The sequence below is a fragment of the Anabrus simplex genome, chromosome 7 (assembly GCF_040414725.1).
Source record: "Anabrus simplex isolate iqAnaSimp1 chromosome 7, ASM4041472v1, whole genome shotgun sequence".
In the NCBI taxonomy this organism is placed as follows: domain Eukaryota; kingdom Metazoa; phylum Arthropoda; class Insecta; order Orthoptera; family Tettigoniidae; genus Anabrus; species Anabrus simplex.
In genome coordinates this window covers 129,708,631-129,728,847 of record NC_090271.1, presented here as the reverse complement: position 1 = coordinate 129,728,847, position 20,217 = coordinate 129,708,631, and positions in this window count along the sequence as shown.

Sequence of the window (20,217 nt, the reverse complement as noted above, 5' to 3'; positions counted from 1 at the left end):
CTCATTCTAAATATGTTTATTTGAATTTTGTTGCTTATCCGCTTTCCTAAGGAAGATTTTTGTAAAAATTACCCTATTTAAAGTCCATTCCTTTTCACCACAAAATTAAGAAAAAAAAACTTCTTGCTTTTGGAACAGGGTGTTAACCATGATTATCGTGTATACCAAGGAAATTGAAATTTTCGTGCTATTTCATTGTCAAAATACTTAATATCTGAATCAGGTATACATCTTTCGTTTTTGGCTTCAAACTCCTCTTCGTAATTCCAAGAAGAGAATGGTTTACATTGTAAAGAGGTTAAAAGATTAGTAAAGTTCCCGAAGCTACTTCTCATTATTTCAACGCGAGTTTCCACCATATGATGTCGGTCTTCTTTTACACAACTAACAGAAACTCAAAAGAATATAGCATGCGCACTTACACAACTATTAACAATGTGATATTTCATTGTCGTCTTCACATTGGAGTTTCTGCACACTGAAATGGCAGAAGAGGCATGCCTCAGTGGGCCAATGATCTTGCGGAGAAAGGGGCGCGGGTGGTAACCTAACTTTCCTCCACCACCCCGCTCCCACTCCCAAACTGGCAGAATGCAAACAAAACAAAAAGTCCTGGGTGAGTCAAGTAACGTCCTGCCTCCCAGTCAGAACAAGTAGTCCGCTGTTACCATCTAGCGGGCGATCAGCAAAGCACATAGTCTGCTGTCACGATGTAGCATACGTTAGCATAATAACTACAGCAGATAAATTTGTTATGATATTTGTATAATGTAACCGTATTTCTTAGGGTAGGCATTGCCTCAAAGGACTCCAAGTAGTTTCGCCACTGGTAATCACTGTGAACTGTAATTAATGTACAATTTTCTTAGCAACATGACAGGATGACATTTGGATAGCAACATCTCTCTATTCGTCCTTCCCTTGCGACGGCCCTGTGGTATTTCTTGTTTCAGGGAAGTGTACTGACTTCTTACTAAAGTGACCATGAATTTCAGTGCATGCGAGATAATTTTTGCTATGTGCTTAACGTTGCACTAACAACTGCAATTTTTTGTCAACGATGGGAAAGTAGAGGACCCATACTGGAAAGGTAATAACAGTGGCCTTAATTAAGATACATGGTATGAAAATGGGAAATAATAAAAAAAACATTTTAGGAGTGCCATGAGCATGTGAGGGGTATAAAATTATTGATCCCATGCTATATAGTCACAAGATTAAGAATCTCACAAAACTGCAAACTTGTCTGCTTTTATTACTATTTATTTCGATTATGATATTTTATTTCTTATTTTCTTATGCTTGAGATGCTAAATGGCTAATACAGCTCAAGATTTAGAGTATAATGTAGATTAAAATTTGAATTTCTCTGTGTTTTGTAAATGCAAAAGTTTTAAGGGTGCTGTCAAAAACTATTTATACGTCTTGAAGGAATCCAAAACATTTTCGTAGGTTTTCACTTTGGAAGACAATTCTTATTAACCTTTGAATATGCGAGGGCTGTAAATAAAGTAGTAGCAACGTAGTCCAGACACTCGCAGGGCATCGGGCATGCACCAATAGGATATGGGAGTGGTCAGGTGGTGCTAATATTGATGTGTAGTGTACATTTGATGGGCATCCAGTTGGATTGTTTTTGCTAAGTGGCGTTGAGGTGATCAGTGTCGATTTCATCACTCTAAATCATGTTTCCAAAAGGTGTCAGCTTTTGTGGATTAAAAACGAGGTTGCCCGTGGCAAAAATGCATCAGAATGGTATATCGACGATTATGTGAAGCCTGTGGTGAAAATGCATTACCGTATAGGACTGTTGCACGATGAGTCAAGGCGTTTTACGCGGATCGCAATGAGACTGTGGGTTTGCACCGCACACCCTCCGTACTCACAAGAAATGATTCCTTGCGACTTCGACCTGTTCCCGAAGTTGAAGGAACCCCTGCAAGGCCACCGATTTCCTGACGTGGCATCTGTACTCCGTGCAGTAGGGTGCTCCGGCGCTGTCATCAACAAAGAATGCCTTGCCAACGACTTCCCGATAATTGGCAAAAGTAATAGACTTTGCAAGTGACTACACTGAAGGAATGTAATGCAATCGTACTTGTTAGTTAATTAAATATTGCTTTCTAATATTGCCATTACTTTATTTACAGCCCTTGTATAATTATTGTTTTATAGGCTCACTATCAGTAGCAATTCCGCTTAATAGTGTTGAAGATCGAACTAGGGCTACTTTGTATCGCCTAAGTAAGGTGTTAATTTAATTATGAGGTGTGATTTGATTTTTCAAATTTCACTATTTATTTTCATTACACTCTGGTGGCCCTTCATTTCTTTTTTTTTCTTTCTGTTATTTGCTTTACATTGCACCGACACAGATAGGTCTTATGGCGACGATGGGATAGGAAAGGCCTTAGAAAGTGGAAGGAAGCGGCCGTGGCGTTAATTAAGGTACAGTCCCGGCATTTGCCTGGTGTGAAAATGGGAAACCACGGAAAACTATCTTCAGGGCTGCCGACATTGGGACTCGAACCCACTATCTCCCGATTACTGGATACTGGCCGCACTTAAGCGACTGCAGCTATCGAGCTCGGTCCGTGTTAATTTGTTCAATGAAATCACAAAACAAATTGTCCTTGACAGCGTCCACTGTTCGTTTGGTGACAGATTTGAGCTCCAAATAGAGGACCAGTTCCATGTCAGTTCTTGTTGGTGATCATCCTGGATCACTGTGCACTGGACATCGTCATCCCACCACCGGACCTGTTTGTCCACGAAACGCTTTTCTGCTTGTGTCAGTCTTACTATGTCTTCCGCACTCGATCGAATTCGTGCCGCGGATTCGCCCTCAGCATGCTCCGACGAGGCAGACATCCACTAGGTGCCTAGGACGGAGGGTTCGTCGTCGGAGATGACGTCCCAGTGGGCTGACCTCTGGCGAAGCTCCTGAATCGGATACAGACTGGAGACCTCTAGTAGATCGTCGTAGCCGGCATCTTCTTCTGAGTTGAAATGGTCCAGTATTCACGAAGAGTCACTCCAAGAACTGGAGCGGGTGCGAAGGCGACTTGCCACCCCGCAGTCCGACCAGGGGACGCTACGCACCCTGTGGTATGGTCGAGGCATTCTACTGCTGCATAATAATGTGACCACAAGACACAAGATGGCGGATGCAATTCAGTGTGTGCGTGGCTTGTGCAACGAAAACATATAATCAGAAGTTGAAAATTAAATGTCGTATGGCTTTTAGAGCCGGCATGTGTCCGAGGACTTCGGCTCGCCAGGTGCAGGTCTTTTGATTTGAATCCCGTAGGCGACCTGCGCGTCGTGATGAGGATGGAATGATGATGAAGACAACACAAACTCCAGTCCCCGTGCCAGGGGAATTAACCAATTGTGGTTAAAATTCCCGACCCTGCCGGAAATCTAACCCGAGGCCCTTGTGGCCAAAGGCCAGTAGCCTACGCTAACCATTTAGCCATGGAGCCGGACAACTCAGAAGATGACTACATAATATGTGACGGAAAGTATAGTAGAAGGCATCATGGAGTGTGTGTAAAAGTCAGTGGGAAAGATTTCAAGAAACTTATTGATGATAAGGCGAAAAAATGGTACTGTGGTAGGTGTGACGATACGGTATGTCTTAGTAATGAGACTGAGTGTGTGTCTAACGTTAGTGATATAGATCACGTGATCAGAGATATTCATAAAAGACTTTCAAAACTTGAGGCTATAAAATCGGAGCAGGGTAGATTCAAAAGGCAGTGTCATTTTGTGCGGACTCGGTCGACAAGGTAAAAGATTCTCTGCGTAAAATTACAGAAGACTTCAAGATGGCGATGTCCGAAATCGCAATGTTAAAATACAAGGTAAATGATCTAGAGAAAAACGTGAATAACACAAGCAGAGGTGATAAAACTAAAGACAGAAAACCAGTCGTTGCAACAATATGTTCGAAGAAGAAATCCACAGCCTGCCTCAAATTCAGAATGAAAATCAACTTTCAATAGTGAAGTGCCTTGGTAAATCACTCGATGTCGAGGTGGCCGATTGTGATATCGATGCATGTCATAGACTACCCTCCAGAAAGTAGAGGTGGGATAAACTGTTATTATCCAATACCATGCTCCAACTTTCCAGTTCCACTGAGATAACATGTTCCAGAAACATGTTATAAAAACATGTTCCAAAACTAGCAAAGCCAAATGTTACTTAACGAAGTTTTTACTAAAAGGTGCCAGATTTCTTGACGGGTGAGTGATACAGCGCTATCAGTGGAAGGGGCTGTCTCTGACCACACAGCCACGTGTAGTGTAGTATACTACACCGACAGGTGAATGAATTGGGTGTGAAAATAATCGGAAACACCTCCAGTGGTTGACACAGGCACTGAACGAATTTTGCGTATTAATCCTTTCAAATGAAGCAAATCATTTAGAGTTCTAGAGCCTATCTTATACTCCCTCCATTGCGAAACCACAGTATCACCATCCAACCCAAACAACTCAGCTGCTTTATATACATCACAGTTGCCATACAAACCACTCGTATCACTACTACTTTCTTTGTCAAACACTGCAAAGCACTTCAGTACTTCACTTGAAGGAAATCATCTTTCTACTTCATCTACTAAATCCTGAATTTTTTTGTTCTCTTACTCTGTCAAACTCTCTCTTTTCAACCTCCTCAGAATCGCATTTGCAATATGTTAAACACTTTTCCTTGGAAAGAGTCAAATAAACATCGTCTTTCACGCGCATTTCTTTAAGGGTCTGTATAGTAAAATTAAGCTTGTGTTCGAATTCACCATAAGAAACCGATTCCTTTTGCATTGTTGTACTTAGGAGGGACAGTACACACGATACATCTAACAGAAAACCCAACGATAGAATATTTTTTTCTCCGCGACAACTTTCTGTACAGCCCTGTAAATTTACAACGATCTTTACTTAACACGTCACGGTTTTCGGATTCACGGATAGGTACTCCATGATGCAAGGGAAGTATTTGAAAACTGCCAATAAACAGTCCTTCTCACCAACACCACCTATAGAGAAGGCCTAGCAATACAAATACGATCCTCGTGTGACGTCATGCTGCTACGTCCTATCCGAACTGTAAACAGCTGGCAGCGTGTTTTGAATGTTATTTTGTTGGATGTGTGAACAAGTGTAGTTTTTGACTAGTGTTTGAATTTATGTTCTTTACTCGGTGGTAGGCTTACCTATCATAGTAAAAGGCATAATGCCTCATAAGTGCAGTGTGCCAAATTGTAAAGGCAACTATTTAAACGGACCAAAAGTGAGTGTGTCCTCTTTCCCTGCTAATGAAGAATTGAGGTTAAAATGGATAAGAGCTATTCATCGGGAGGATTTTATTCCTACGAAACACTCTAGGGCATGTATAGTTTTTGTTTACTAAATCCTTTTGACACGGAAATCACATTAAGAAATTACGAACAGCATAGTTTACGAACATGTGCATTCACGTTTCAATGTCATTGTATTTTAGGTATGCGAACTTCATTTTAAAGATGATGAGATTGAAAGATCCACGAGCATGTTCGATGAAAAGAACGGGAGGTTACTGACTGCTCCTTTGTCAAACCCCAGATTGGTGAAAGGTTAGTTCATCATTCCTAGATAGAACACTATGATGCTTTAGGCATATTCTTTGTTTCATAATAGAATGCCAGTTTCAGTACAACTGTGTAACAACTAATTTTAAACATTTTAGATGCAGTTCCATCACAGTTTCCAAACTGCCCTCAATATCTCTCTGGAACCACTACTGCCTCCCGTGAAGATCCAGAAAACAGGCGGCGCAGAGTGGAAAACCAGTGTTTAGAAAATGCTATTACTGACAGTTTACGTACATATAGTGAACATGCTGAGGCAATAACATTTAAAGACTTTGAGGAATTAAAGCTGAAAGTGAATGGCATTACATTTAATACTGAATGGGACTTGCTCAAGAAGGAATCAGGTTTATATTTCATTTTAATGAAAGAGGAACCCAACCCTCATATTTCTTGTTGTGTTAAAATAACACAAGATTTATATGCTTCATTATTTGTCAATAATGTAGAAGTTAAACGTTGTAAAGGGGTGTCATTGCCCAAGCATGTTAAGAATCTTACTGAAATTGAAACATTAATACAGAATGCCCATTCTCTGTATGTATCTTCTACTATGTCTAGTAGCCAGGATATAGAAGAAACTTTGACTGTTCTTGATGGTTTATTACAACACTTAGAAAATAAGTTTCCTGAGAAGAAAAATATGTTGATTTTCTTAAAAGAACAGCTATTCTTGTTACCTAAGAAGAGGGTGAAGAATTATTCCTGGGAGTTAATGGTATTTTCTTCATTAGCTCATTCAATTTCTCCCCATTGTTACAAATTTATTCGAGGATCTGGTAACTTAACACTTCCTGCTCCACGTACGTTGCAAATAATATGCTCAAAGCTTGTAACAAACCCTCTTCAGGAAAAGAATGACAATTATCTGCTCTATATGAAGAGTAAATTTCCGTTACTCTCTCCAGAAGACAAATTAGTACTATTGTCGATGGATGAGGTTCATATCAAACCCCAGTTAGATTTCAAACAGGGCAGGGTAGTAGGTACTGCGATGAACAGTGATGAATGTGCCACAAGTGCATATGTTTTCATGGTCCATAGTGTACTTTCACATTATAAAGATGTTGCTCATATTGTACCTGTCACTAATATTCATGGTGAGGAATTCTTCAACACTATGAAAACAATAATCCTTGGTTTGGAAGAAATAGGCTTTGAAGTAGTAGCAGTTATTGCAGATAACAGTGCTCTGAACAGGAAAGCAGTGTCTTTTCTTAGTGATCCGCCTGAATTGAAGCATGTTTACAACCATCCCAAAGACAAGAAGAGAAAGCTCTTCTTTATCATAGACACCGTCCACATTTTAAAATGTGTTCGAAATAACTGGTTAAATGTAAAGGACCAGCGACTCTATTTCCCAGACATAACTGACTATGAGAAGATGCATATTGCATGTTTTAGTGTGTTGAAACATCTGCATTCATTAGAAAAGAAGAATCTTCTAAAATATGGGTTCTCCCTGACACTGAAAGCTTTGTATCCAACAAATTTGGAACGTCAAAATGTTTCTTAAAAATTTTTAATCATCCACTAGCTATTGCCCTGAAGGAAATAGGACCTAAGAAGAACTTGGAATGCTGGGAAAGTACAGCAAATTTTATAGAAATAATCTCTACGTGGTGGGACATAGTAAATGTCAAAACCTTATGGAAAGGTAAACGTCTCAGGAATCCTTTTCAGGAGCCTATAACCACAGTCTCGTGTCATATTGAGTATTTGGAGAAATTAGTGCAATGGTTAGATAATTGGAGGTCGAGTACTTCTTATGAAAGACTCAGTAAAGAGACACACACTGCATTGACTCTCTCTACAAAGGGTTTATTAGAAATGGCAAATTACTTTCTTATTGATAAAGGCCACAGCTTTTTCTTGCCTGGAAAAGTGCAGACGGATAACTTGGAAGCTCGGTTTGGTAAATATCGACAGCTTGCAGGTAGTCAGTACAATATATCTCTCAGACAAATATATGAAGTTGAAAATAAATTGCGACTTCAGTCTGTTATGGAATTGGATGCTGCTATTGCTGACTGTGTAGAAGACAATGAGTGTGACGTTGGTGTATTTGTGGAATGTACAGCAGATGAAAATGATGTGGATGGGATTGAAGAAGAATATTGGCCTCTGTTACATTACATCAGTGGATACTGTTCCTATGGTATAATGAAAAGATACAACTGCGATTACTGTGAAGTTTTTATCTGCAGTGAAACAGGTGATAGTGCTGCTGCCCATTCAAGCTTAATAAATGCAAATGACAGGGGAGGATTGTGTCATCCGCACAGTGATGTGGTACTGTACACATCATACTGTTTCATAATTATGAATAAACTATTAGAGAAGGATTTCAAAACACAGTATTTACATCATTCCAGTCACTTGAATGTGTTGTTACAAGTAACTATGAAATGTTTGCCCTCTGACATTTTTATGGGCCACAAGTGCCCCAGTCATACAACAGATCTCATTCAACGGAACATTCTTCATACAGCTAGCAATATATTGATTAATAATTTTGTAAAGGACTTCAATGATGATGCTAAATCTAAAACTCTCGCCCAGCATAAAAGAAGAAAACTAATGCAGTGAATTATAGTGTTTAGTGCTGATTATGACAACTATTTTAATAGAGTACAGACTGTTTTTAGTGTAAAAACTATGACTAAACTTAAAAGCAGACAACTAGTTTGTAAATTAAATTATCTGATATGTTTCTGTAAATGCTGTACCCAACTGTCAGTAATTGGTATTTTAAACTTCTACATTGATGTTTAAGCCATGTAGGCCCCTACTGGACTTCATTCATTGATAAGGTAATTATAGTATGATTGAGTGTGCATGCCAGTTTTTAGTTGGTGTGTTTTAAGTTGTTCATGTTTTAGTACTAAGCTTGTGTGACATGTACTGTATTTTGTTATTAAGGCAAATATGTGGAGTCATTTATTGTGCATGCCATTCTTATAGTTGGTGTGTTTTAAGATGCTGCTGTTCTTGTTTAGAAATTCTTTTGTAAAATATCTTAGCCTATGAATTCATCAGTAACTACTGTAAAATCTGTGGGTTACTAATTATTTCCCTTTTGTCTTGAACAGAGTATGAATATTTTGGAAACTACCAAACGAAGTATAGGGATAGCCGGGTACCTATTTGCGTAAAATTTCGTTATTTAAATATTGGTTGTTTTTGCCGAATAATCTTTACGTTAGAAATGATCAGTAATACATCTTACATGGTTTGGTACGGTAACTGCTCGGTAAAAATAAAGATTGAACTGTAGATTCGAACTGAAATAATCCGGTCGAAGTGTTTAAGTTGCGAATGGCATGACGTACGCCCATGGCCCGTTCTTGGCCTTAGCGCTGTGACGTCACGAATCGTATTGCGAGGCCTTCTCTATAGGTGGTGTTGTTCTCACTTGAAATCCAACGAACTTGGAAGCAGTGGCGGCTCGTGGCTGAATAATATGGTGAAGAGCTTTAACCCGTTCTGTTTTCAGCGACAGATTTAGGAACTACTGTACATGTTGTTTCTGGTTGTTTTGTACACGTATTCGTACCTGTGGCCGGCGGAGGGTCCAGCACGCGACCAAAAATGTATCTAGACCGGAGCGCTGTGAAACGTCATAGCGCGGGAACCATGTGGCTGCCTTTGCTCTACAATGTAAAGTACAGATAAGATCTGACCGGGAGACTAACAATTACGGAAGCGCGACACCCTCGGGGAGAGCTGGACATTTTGTCTTGTTTTCATTTACGACGCACAGCTGTTTACTGACGCTAGAAACCGAAAAATTATATTACCAACTGTAGGAAAAGCCTATTTAAACGTACATTTTCATTGAACTGTACAGTATACAGTCTAGTATTTTCCTTCAGGGCATCAGATGTCGTATTTTGGTTTCTTTCCGAAGTCTTCAAATCTAGTTGGCATTTTATATGTTCTGCAGAGTCTGAGGGCTTATGTAAAGAATGTGTTATGTTCAAAAGGGCTGAAATTCCTTCTTTATTCCAAACGTTATTTCTATTGCTAAAAAGCAATAAGGGCCAACAAAACAACTTCTGTAGACCTGGAGAGGAGCATAACCATGGAAATTCCTTCAACCACGATCGTTTGAAACTAAGATTGTAAGATTTACCGGAATGATTCACTTCTTTTGTAGCACAAATTTGCGGTGATTCAGTAGGGCGACCAAAACGTAGAACTTCATTCTGATCTTCGTTTCTCCAACGTGTAACTGGTGTTTCTAATAAAGTACACACTATGTCCTAAACAGGATACATGTTTAAATAAAACAGCACAACACTACGAATGAACCACGATGCGTAAGAACGCGTACTTCACACAGGATAACGCAGGGAAGACGAAACATTCCGATCTTCCCGCAACTTCACTTGCACATTTTGCTATAAGTAAAGTCATGTCAACCGCCAAGGCCAAGCGGCACTTGGGAGGTAGAGCCAGCTGCTGAATCTCTCGTCTTCACTCAAGCTCACGCGCCGTACTGTGGGTGCCGACAGCCGGCGCTTCCGTGAATTCCCCTGGTTCTCATCAAGTGATGCGAGTTCTTGGTGCTCCAAACGCCGTACAAAAAACATTTTCTTTCCGCAAAACCAACAAGTTTCAAAGGAAAATTAAATTTAAAGAATTTTTATTGTAAAATTAAATGGTGAAGTGGCACTTCACCTACTTCACCTGAAAAGCCGTCCCTGCTTGGAAGAGTTTTTTGACTTTCGAGAACCCTGAAACACCTGTGACTGCAGCAATATGTCTCAGTTCAGCAGCTGCAGAAGGTCTACTGAAAAGTTTATGAAGTTTGTCCAGTACGCATTCGAAATTATGAACAGCATTCACAACACTAAAAACTTGTTCTGAAACAAGGTCTATTCCATGAGCCATACAATGCACGCTGATCAAGTGCGGAGATATTGTCCCTCCTGATTCTAGCAGAAACACCTTGATTTCAGCCAGTAAACACTGCAGGTCCATCCGAACCAAACCCCACATTTTTTTATCTTTGAGCATTTCTACATCTATATCATCTTCTGAAAAGGCTTGGACAATTTTCTCTTCCAGCGACTTAGCATCAGCATTTTGAACAGGTACTGGCTTATAGAAACAGCACCAAGTGTCATTCTGTTCGTCAAGGTACGTAAAGTAAAAAATCGTATGTTTTTCAGAGAACCTATCCGTAGACTCGTCCACAGAAATTGAAAAACAGTCAGTCACTTTGATAAAATTCACTAATTTTAAACGTAATTGTACCGCAGTTTGGTCATTGACGCCGCAGTCTTGTCTGTGTTAAGATGTGTCAATTCAATTTCAATTTTTAAGCTCCGGATGATCACGGAAACTCCATTCTCTTTAAACTGGCCTTAACACTTTAACAGTTGTATCTAACTTTTCCTTTCGACTTCTTATAAACAAATGACGAACACTCGCTGCACACGCTTCTAGAAGCTGTTTCTTACACATTTCATCCTGCTGTACACAGTGAGATTGAATTACGCTATTTTTCATGTTTATAAACAGTGTCCAGATTCTTCTTTCTATTTTTCATCATTACACCGTCTTTTGCCCAAGTTAAATCATTAGATGAAGTTCCTACCATTTTACACGCGTGTTGCGAATGTTTAATACACACACTACTCATCATTACTTGGCAGTCTTTTTCATTGTTAGTAAACAACAGCCAGGCTCGATTTTTCTACCAAGACGTCGAAAACTTCTTGGTTGCCACCAGCATTGATTATCCTGGATTATCTTCATTGCTGCATTCGACATTGTGCTCGCTGTGTAAAGGACATTCCGCAGTCACCTTATGTAACCCTTCATCACATTTAGGTTTTTATTTGATTTTTCCTGCACATCTTCATGTCACTGATTGAACTTGCGATGTGGATGGTAGTGACTACATATTTTCATTACCATTTTTTAAAAAGTTAGTAATTAAACTGTTCTTACTTTTTCCGCACATTTAACTCCTAGATTCTCGACCTCGACTGCTCGTTACCATGTACAAGCTTACAGATTGCAGACTGGTACCAATGGCGGATTTGGCGGCGGTAACGCCAGATAAGTTCATCTAAAATCCAGACGGCAGGGTTGCTCTACGGAGTAAGAGAAAAGTCGGTGCAGCGAAGGAGAAAGAAAGAAAATCAGCTGAGAGGTTTATAAAAGACTGCCCCTTTCCTAAGAAAGGCCAGGCGAGGCGCGGTTTGTCCTGATTTATTGTTTTATTAGTGGAAAATTCCTCTAACAGGGCTAAATTCTGACTGAACAAATTTGTCAGTTTGTACAATCGTTAAGGTTATATTGTCCTATTAGCTACCTATCGCAAACACACACCTCTCTAAGAAGTACAGGAGTGGTGTACGCTCGAGCTACGTATCTTTGCCCGGGTTTCAGATGGTATTGCCAGCAGTGGCGGCTCGTGATGATAGAAATGTTCCTAACATTCAACATATTAGGAACACTAGGAATCAATTAAATCAATTAAATTAATCTTAAATTAATCCGCCATTGAATATATTATTCATTGTACAATTCCTCTGTATGAGCCTTTGGCTCGTTGGAATTAATTATTGAAATAAATATCTATCTATCATCTACCTTCTTATTTCTTGTATATGAAACTGCGATTGTCGGTTCTATTTTTATCTTTGAACGATTTATGCTAAGATCTGGTCTTGGTCGGCCCATTTCTTTAGCTAATAATCTGTTTTCGTAATTAAGAGATTTTGTTTGTAAGTAGCTCACTTGATTCATTTTAAAACACTTATCCTCGCACAGGAATACACTCAGATACATCACACTAATCTTCACACACTTTTCAGACTTACAATGAACATCGACACCGATGGACACGATTAATCTAACAGACGTACAAGGTAAGCACAGGTTTGCTACAAACACTACCTTTGCGCGCGTTAATAATACATATGCCGACAAGAAAGTGTAGCTGGATGCTATCTAGTAGGCCGTAGGAAAAGTACGTTCAAAATACGAACTAACGCTGAAGTGTCACGTCGTAGAAATACTGTGACCGGGTCAATGGAATTTGCCATAACCCCCTTCACCCCTCACAGCTCGCTGAATGAGTGGATGCTGTTCAGGTATACGAACGAGTCGGTCCCATCCGGGATTAGACCTTTACTATGTTGCCTAGTTTAGTCCAGGGTTGCTAGAACAAGAATAACCATGGTGAATCATAGCCTCTTGAACTCACTGAAGGTGGTCGTGACAGTAATCGTGAATAATGTTGTTCTGATTTTTATAATAGTTTTAATCGTTGGAGGGGCACGTGACCATGTGACCTAAAGGCAGAACCGCGCCTGATTGACAGATTGAAACAGGAACAATAGGCTGCAGGTGCGGAGTTGCCACCACTACATTGCTTTATTGCTCAAGGTCAGGCAGTCATTCTATATTATGTGTATTATTGGCAAGGTTTTTATGAAAGTATGTACAGCAAGAATATTCATTTCAGTAATATATGTGTTGTACATTTTCCTCATTACTTTATAATGAAAGATCCCCCTCAGGGCAATTATAGTGGGGGGGGGTGAATCTCTGAGATAAAATTGTCGGTGAGGGGGAAAATCCCCCCCCCCCCGTGATTTCGCACCCTGTGTATCTGTTACAAATAGAAGAGGGTTAGTTAAGTATCATGCTATTCTGGTAACATGTTACCAAGCTGGAACACTGTTATCTTAACTACTATGTTAAATACCGTCCACCTCTACCAGAAAGGCTAAATACCCACCTCTTGTGAAATGTTGTAGCCGCCTCAAGAAACAAGAATTCAATCAATCAATAAATCAATCAATCAATACTGATCTGCATTTAGGACAGTCGACCAGGCGGCAGATTCCCCATATGTTGTTTCCCTAACCTCTTCTTAAATGATTTCAAAGCAATTGGAAATTTATTGAACACCTCCCTTTGTAAGTTTTCCCAATCCGTAACTCGCAATTTGTCCGCTTGTATTCCAACTTTATCTTCATTTGTGACCTTACCTACTTTTAAAGACGCCACTCAAACTTATTCGTCCACTAATCTCATTCCACGCCATCTCTTCGCTGACAGCTCGGAACATACCAATTAGTCGAGCAGCTCGTCTTCTTTCTCCAATTCATCCCAGCCTAAACTTTGCAACATTTTTGTAACGCAATGGTATGATGATAAACGTGGTTAAAAGTCAGGTTGTGAGTTTCACAAATAGGAAATGTCCTCTCAGTTTTAATAACTGCCTTGATGGGGTGAAAGTTCCTTACGGGGATCGTTGTAAGTACCTAGGTGGTTAATATAAGAAAAGACCTTCATTGCGGTAATCACATAAACATGATTGTTAATGAAGGGTACAGATCTCTGCTCATTGTTATGAGGGTATTTAGGGGTTGTAGTAAAGATGTAAAGGAGAGGGCATATAAGTTTCTGGTAAGACCCCCAACTAGAGTATGGTTCCAGTGTGTGGGACCCTAACCAGGATTACTTGATTCAAGAACTGGTAAAAATCCAAAGAAAAGCAGCTCGATTTGTTCTGGGTGATTTCCGACAAAAGAGTAGCATTACAAAAATGTCGCAAAGTTTGGGCTGGGAAGATTTGGGAGAAAGGAGACGAGCTGCTCGATTAAATTGTATGTTCCGAGCTGTGAGAGGAGAGATGGCGTGGGAGGACATCAGTAGACGAAAAAATTTGAGTGGTGTCTTTAAAAGTAGAAAAGATCACAATATGAAGATAAAGTTGAAATTCAAGAGGACAAATTGGGGCAAATATTCGTTTATAGGAAGGGGAGTTAGGGATTGGAATAACTTACCAAGGGAAATGTTCAATAATTTTCCAATTTCTTTGCGATCATTTAATAAAAGGCTAGGAAAACAAGAGATAGGGAATCTACCACCTGTGCGACTGCCATTAATGCACATCAGTAGTGACTGATTTTGTCGGAGATCACCCACAACAAATCGAGCTGATTTTCTTTCGATTTGTTCCAGTTCTTGAATCAAGTAATCCTGGTGAGTGTTCCATACACTGGAACCATACTCTAGTTCGGGTCTTACCAGAAACGTGTATGCCCTCTCCTGCACATCCTTACAACAACCCCTAAATACCCTCATAACCATGTGCAGTGATCTGTCTCCTTTACTTACAAAAGCATTTTTGTGATTACCCCAATGAAGATCTTTTCTTACCGTATCTAATGTGATCATATTTTCTCAAGCTGAAAACGGGACTCTTATCAACTGACTTAAAAAAGTATTATTTGGTCTATAAGTTAAAGAAAATAGAAAACTATATGCCTGTTTATCTGTTTATTACAAACAAAAGGCAAAATTATTACAATAGGCCTAATGAGTACCGAACATTTAAAGCATTACAATTACTATAAAAATCGCATACATTTTACATCATGTTATACAGTTAGCCTAGAGGACATATTTTTCTGAAGAATGGATTTTCTTAAGAAGTTTCTTATTTTGCTTCAAGCAACTGTATCTTAGGTTGACTTTGGTAAGCAACAATGCTTTCAGCGTTCCAACTTTTAATTGTTTTTTTCTGATGTCCATATTTTGTTCATACTTGCAAGAACTCTCCCTACAGGTGCATTAGTACCTGGCAAGGATTACCCAAATTCTACAACCTTAGAAAAAGTACTGAATGATAGTTTTTGAGAAGAGAAATACTGAAACATTTCTACCCATCTCAGATGTTCTTCTTTCGCTTCATTATTCCAGTGAGTGATTTTTTTCTGCAGTAGCAAGTTGCCTAACATAAACAAATTCACTGAAAATAGCATTATCATCAACAATTGATTCTCCAGATACAATTTTAATAGTAGGTATACATCTTTCAACATCATTCTATTTCAGAACATTGTTAAGCAAGATCCATTCAAATTTCTTATTTACTTCAAATCTGTCAGTCCAGACTTTTAAGTACTGAATACATGAATCATAGAAACTATAGGCAATTTTTTGGAAATCCTCTACTTTCACCTTACCCTCATCTTGTAGTTCATGCAAAGCACACTTTACAACATCTGGGATAAAACTGTTCTGAGTCATATTTACTTTCAACATAGAAAGTGCCATGACTACTTCAACTCCTGTTGTTAACTCACCTTCTACCTGGAGAACTGTCTGGTGGAAAGTTGTAGCTTGGTTGTGCAGAAAAGAGAGAACAATTTTCGCCAATGGGTTTTCAAAAATCTTTCATTATCATTGGACATTTTTCCTGACTCAGAAAATATGACCTCAGTCCTTCAAAAATTGCAAGAACTCTTCCAAGTGCTGGCATCAACGCTAACCACCTGGTGCTATTATAACCTAACAATTTCCTGTACTAAATCTCAGCAAAATTGCAGAAATCCTTTAGTGATTCTACTCTAATAGTGTATGAGCGAAAATGGTAATATATTTTGTGAATAACAAGTTCTGCATCAATAGGTAAACAATCCGCAGCAGTCTTACTTGTGTTGTGCACTGTATATGTTGCACATACAACGCCAAGGATTTCACGACGTAATAACATCCTAAGTTTGTGGAAAATATTTCTGAATCCCTTACGTGCTGCCCCACCAAAATTACCATTAGTATATTCTCCACAGAATGCAATTATCTTGTTGTTAAGATCGTGTTTTGCAAACACGTCAATCAGATAATCGGCAACAATATCTGCTGTTTCACCAGGACGTTAATCAAATTCCAAATTTCCAACACGGACACCCTGTAGTGGTAAAAAGTACCTAACCATAACAGGAAAAATATTTTTCTCCCCATGATTAGAATCATCTGTAAACTCTGTTACAAACCTGACTTCATTCAATTCCTTCTGCAATATTTCATAAGAATGAGGTGCATGTATGTTTACGACAATGGCTTCACGCTTCGTACGACCGCAAGAGACTTTCTGTTCAAACCAATTTCTTATTTGTTTCGAAGCAAATTTATTTGAGAGAAAATATGATTTTCTTCAACTATGTGGTAAGTCCAGGCTCCTTCAATTGCAGCGAATTGCAGTTCACGGTCTGTTGCTGAAGTTGGCCGAAAAAAGAAGTTACACTTTAGGATAACGATGCCGCAATTTCTGCGTTTTTATGCTTCCTTGATTTTAGATGTTGTTCTATATCGCTTTTCCTTGCACGGGACACAGAGAATTCGGTGTTACAAATGGTGCAACGAAAGACACAATCACAATCGGTCAGTGTTTTCTTTATGAACGTGTACCTACGATAGAAAATAAGTATTTGTTGATCTATAGATAATTACTGGGAGTTGAATTGCATTAAATTCGCTACAAATTCTAAGTTAATAAGGTACTTACATTTTTTGCAACGCAGTAGTGAACATACATTTTCGTTTCGGCATCTTTAATCCTGCATTATACGACACTCCTACTGCTCAAGATTCTTAAACACTACTAAAGGTTGGGCCAAAGCCTACTAGATACTAGAAGGCCTGGACAGAAAGCCAATTTCTTGCATAAAAATCGGGGTAATAGTTTTTCCCTTTTCAACCGCTAGGTTCGCGTTTATGTTATGTTGTTAGGCGCGAATTCTATGATTACGTTTGTTACTGCAACATGCTTAATGAGGAGAAGTAACATATTAAACTTCATTTTATAAGGTAAGGGCTTATCTAACATGAAATATGAAGATTTTTGTCATTTTTAAATTTATTTGTTCTCACGATTTGCAATATATGGATGGTTGCTGAGATCCATTTAACATTTGTTTAGTTAAGTGCTTCCAAATTACCGTCAAGGTGGTGGTGGTGATTATTGTTTTAAAAGGAACTACAACTAGGCAACCATCCTCTATATAACACTAATCAGAGAGAAAAACTGGAAAAACTCGACACTTCGAAAAATGAAAGTATCGGCCAAAGAAGAGAAGGGCCACGAAAGGCGTAAAAATGAAAGACTCCCTTGACCTCGGAAACCTAATAGCATCGGGGTCGGAAAAGAACTAGAGTTTACCAAGGATGGTGGGATAGGACAGATGAAACTGAGGAGCCTGGCACAAGTAAGTGGAAGAAATGCCAGGACTCAACTAAAGGCCCCGTGGTCGCCAACCTACGCTCAAAATTTCTGAGACCCTGTGGCCAATTACCGTCAAGTTTCTCTTTCCATTCTGTAGGTTAAGATGGTTTATTGTTGCGTGCTTAACTACACATCTGTCACAGCGAAGAAATATACACAAATATAAATTTTCATCTTTTTCCTAAAGATCCGAGTTTACGGGAGAAATGGAGGCTTGCTATTTCTCCAGAGGACAGCAGTAAAGGATATCTTTGGCCTCCTAATGATAACTCCAGAATATGTAGCTTGCACTTTGTCGAATCAGATTACAGTGTAAGTACTGTGAGGGGAAATCTTCTCCCCGACAAAGTGCCGACGCAAATTCGTCTTCTTCTTAAAATTATATTAATATTTACAACTCGGGCGTTAGGGTATCTCGGAAAATGTAATCTTGTCCGAAAGCTGAAATTCCTTACCGCTCCAAAGTTTAAAGAGACGTTTCAGTGCCGCGATTGTGATCAAGCACACATCACATACAAAATTTTTCAGGCCTGTTCTTGATGATAATGCAAAGAAAGTGACTAGTGACTGTGAGTGATTAAACAAATTCAAGAGCAAGCCTCTGAGTAGAAATGTGTTGAAATTATGGAAACAGGGAAAAATCGGGTATTCCTATTTAGTCCTATTTTCCTATTCTTTATTATTGTGAGATAAACAAGTGCAAAATGAAAGAAATCTGTGATGTGTAGTATGTTCTAAGTTGTTTTATATATTTATATCTGATTCACACCGGCATTAATGATAATAAAAATGTATTATTTCGTGTTATTGTATGAATCTACAATGTAAGGATATAGACAGAACATGAGAACAACAGAACATAAACACGATCCAAGCAGCCATTGCCTGAACTATTTTGTTCGCCAAGAAATTTTTCTGTTTGTCCAGGCCTTCTATTATAGCGTAGGCAACGGTTGGGCCCAACACTAGACGAGCTGCTATTGGTTGCTACTGCTGTTGTTGAGAGAATTAACCAGGGACTCGCTTCAAGCAAGGAAAACAAATGGCAGGCAGAGTAGCAGGGTTGCCATATTTGTTGTTGCTCGTAACGAATATTGTCACAGCCTCCTATATTCCCTCTTTACTCTTAGCTAGGTTATAAAATATCATAGACATAAAAACAGTTACCTCGCCATACACGAATTTCAGTACCTATAATAGTTTTAAATATTACGTTGACGATAGAGACTAAAATTAAAATTAATTTTCTAACAAAACGGGGCATAGAGGCGTCCCGACAAAATCTGTCGGGACACAGGGACAACAGGTTGAAAAACGGTGCTGTCCCGTTCAAAAAGGGACGTCTGGTCACTTTACCTTATCACCTAGGTACGTACAATGATCCCCAAAAGGAACTTTCAACCCACAAATGCAGTAGTTGAAACTGAGAGGACGTTTCTTATTTGTGAAACTCACAAGCTGACTTTTAACCCCGTTTATCATCATGCCATTGCCTGTTGTCTATATCACAACATTATGGAGGTCATTTTGCAGTTGCTCACAATCTTTTAACTTATTATTCTGTACAGAATAACATCATCTGCAAAATGCCTTGTCTCTGATTCCACTTCCACATATACACTGACTGAGCAAATATCATGGGATAGCGGAGCACTGATGCGCAGGCGTGTTGTCTGCGCACCACACGCCCCCTGTACCAGCGGCAGTGGTATAGGAGACCTTGTGAGCAGTGTCTGTGCATGTGGCAGGTGTAACATGGAACGTCGTCGTGAGCTGACACCGTTCGAACTGGGTATGGTGATCGGTGCCCGACTGATGGGAAGTGCGATTTCGGAAGTGGTGCGGGAATTCGGCTTCACACGATCAACCGTGTCTAGGGTGTATCATAAATGGTTGAATGCAGGCATCACCATCCACAACAGATGAACGACCGGCCGTCCAGCCACCCTCGATAACCGTGACCGTCGACATCTGAGACGGATTGTCAATAGTGACAGACGGGCAACCGTGCAACAAATCCCGGCTCAGTTCAACACAGCCCGTGCTAGACATGTCTCCCAGTGAACAATCCGTAGGAACATGGGTTCTATGGGGTATGGGAGCCGGCGCCGCACACGGTGCCACTGTTAACCCAACGTCATGGGGCACAACGACGCGCATTTATCGTCAGTCACCAGGGATGGACACTGGAACAATGGCGTAACGTGATATGGTCGGACGAATCACGATTTCAACTGCACCATGGCGATGCGAGGTACCGTTTATGTCGCAGACCACATGAAGCGATGTATCCCGCCTGCCTCGAAGGTGTGGTCCAGGGCGCTGGTGTCTCTCTTATGATCTGGGGTGCATTTTCCCGGTATGGAATGGGCCCCCTAGTTGTTCTGGAAGAGACTTTGAATGGTACGCGGTATGTTGAGCTGTTCGGAGACCATCTCCACCCATTTTTGGCCTTCCATTGCCAAGATTTTCTGCGGTGTTTCAAGATGATAACGCGCCGCCACATCGCTCCCTCGTCGCCCGGGTATAGTTCAGGGAACAT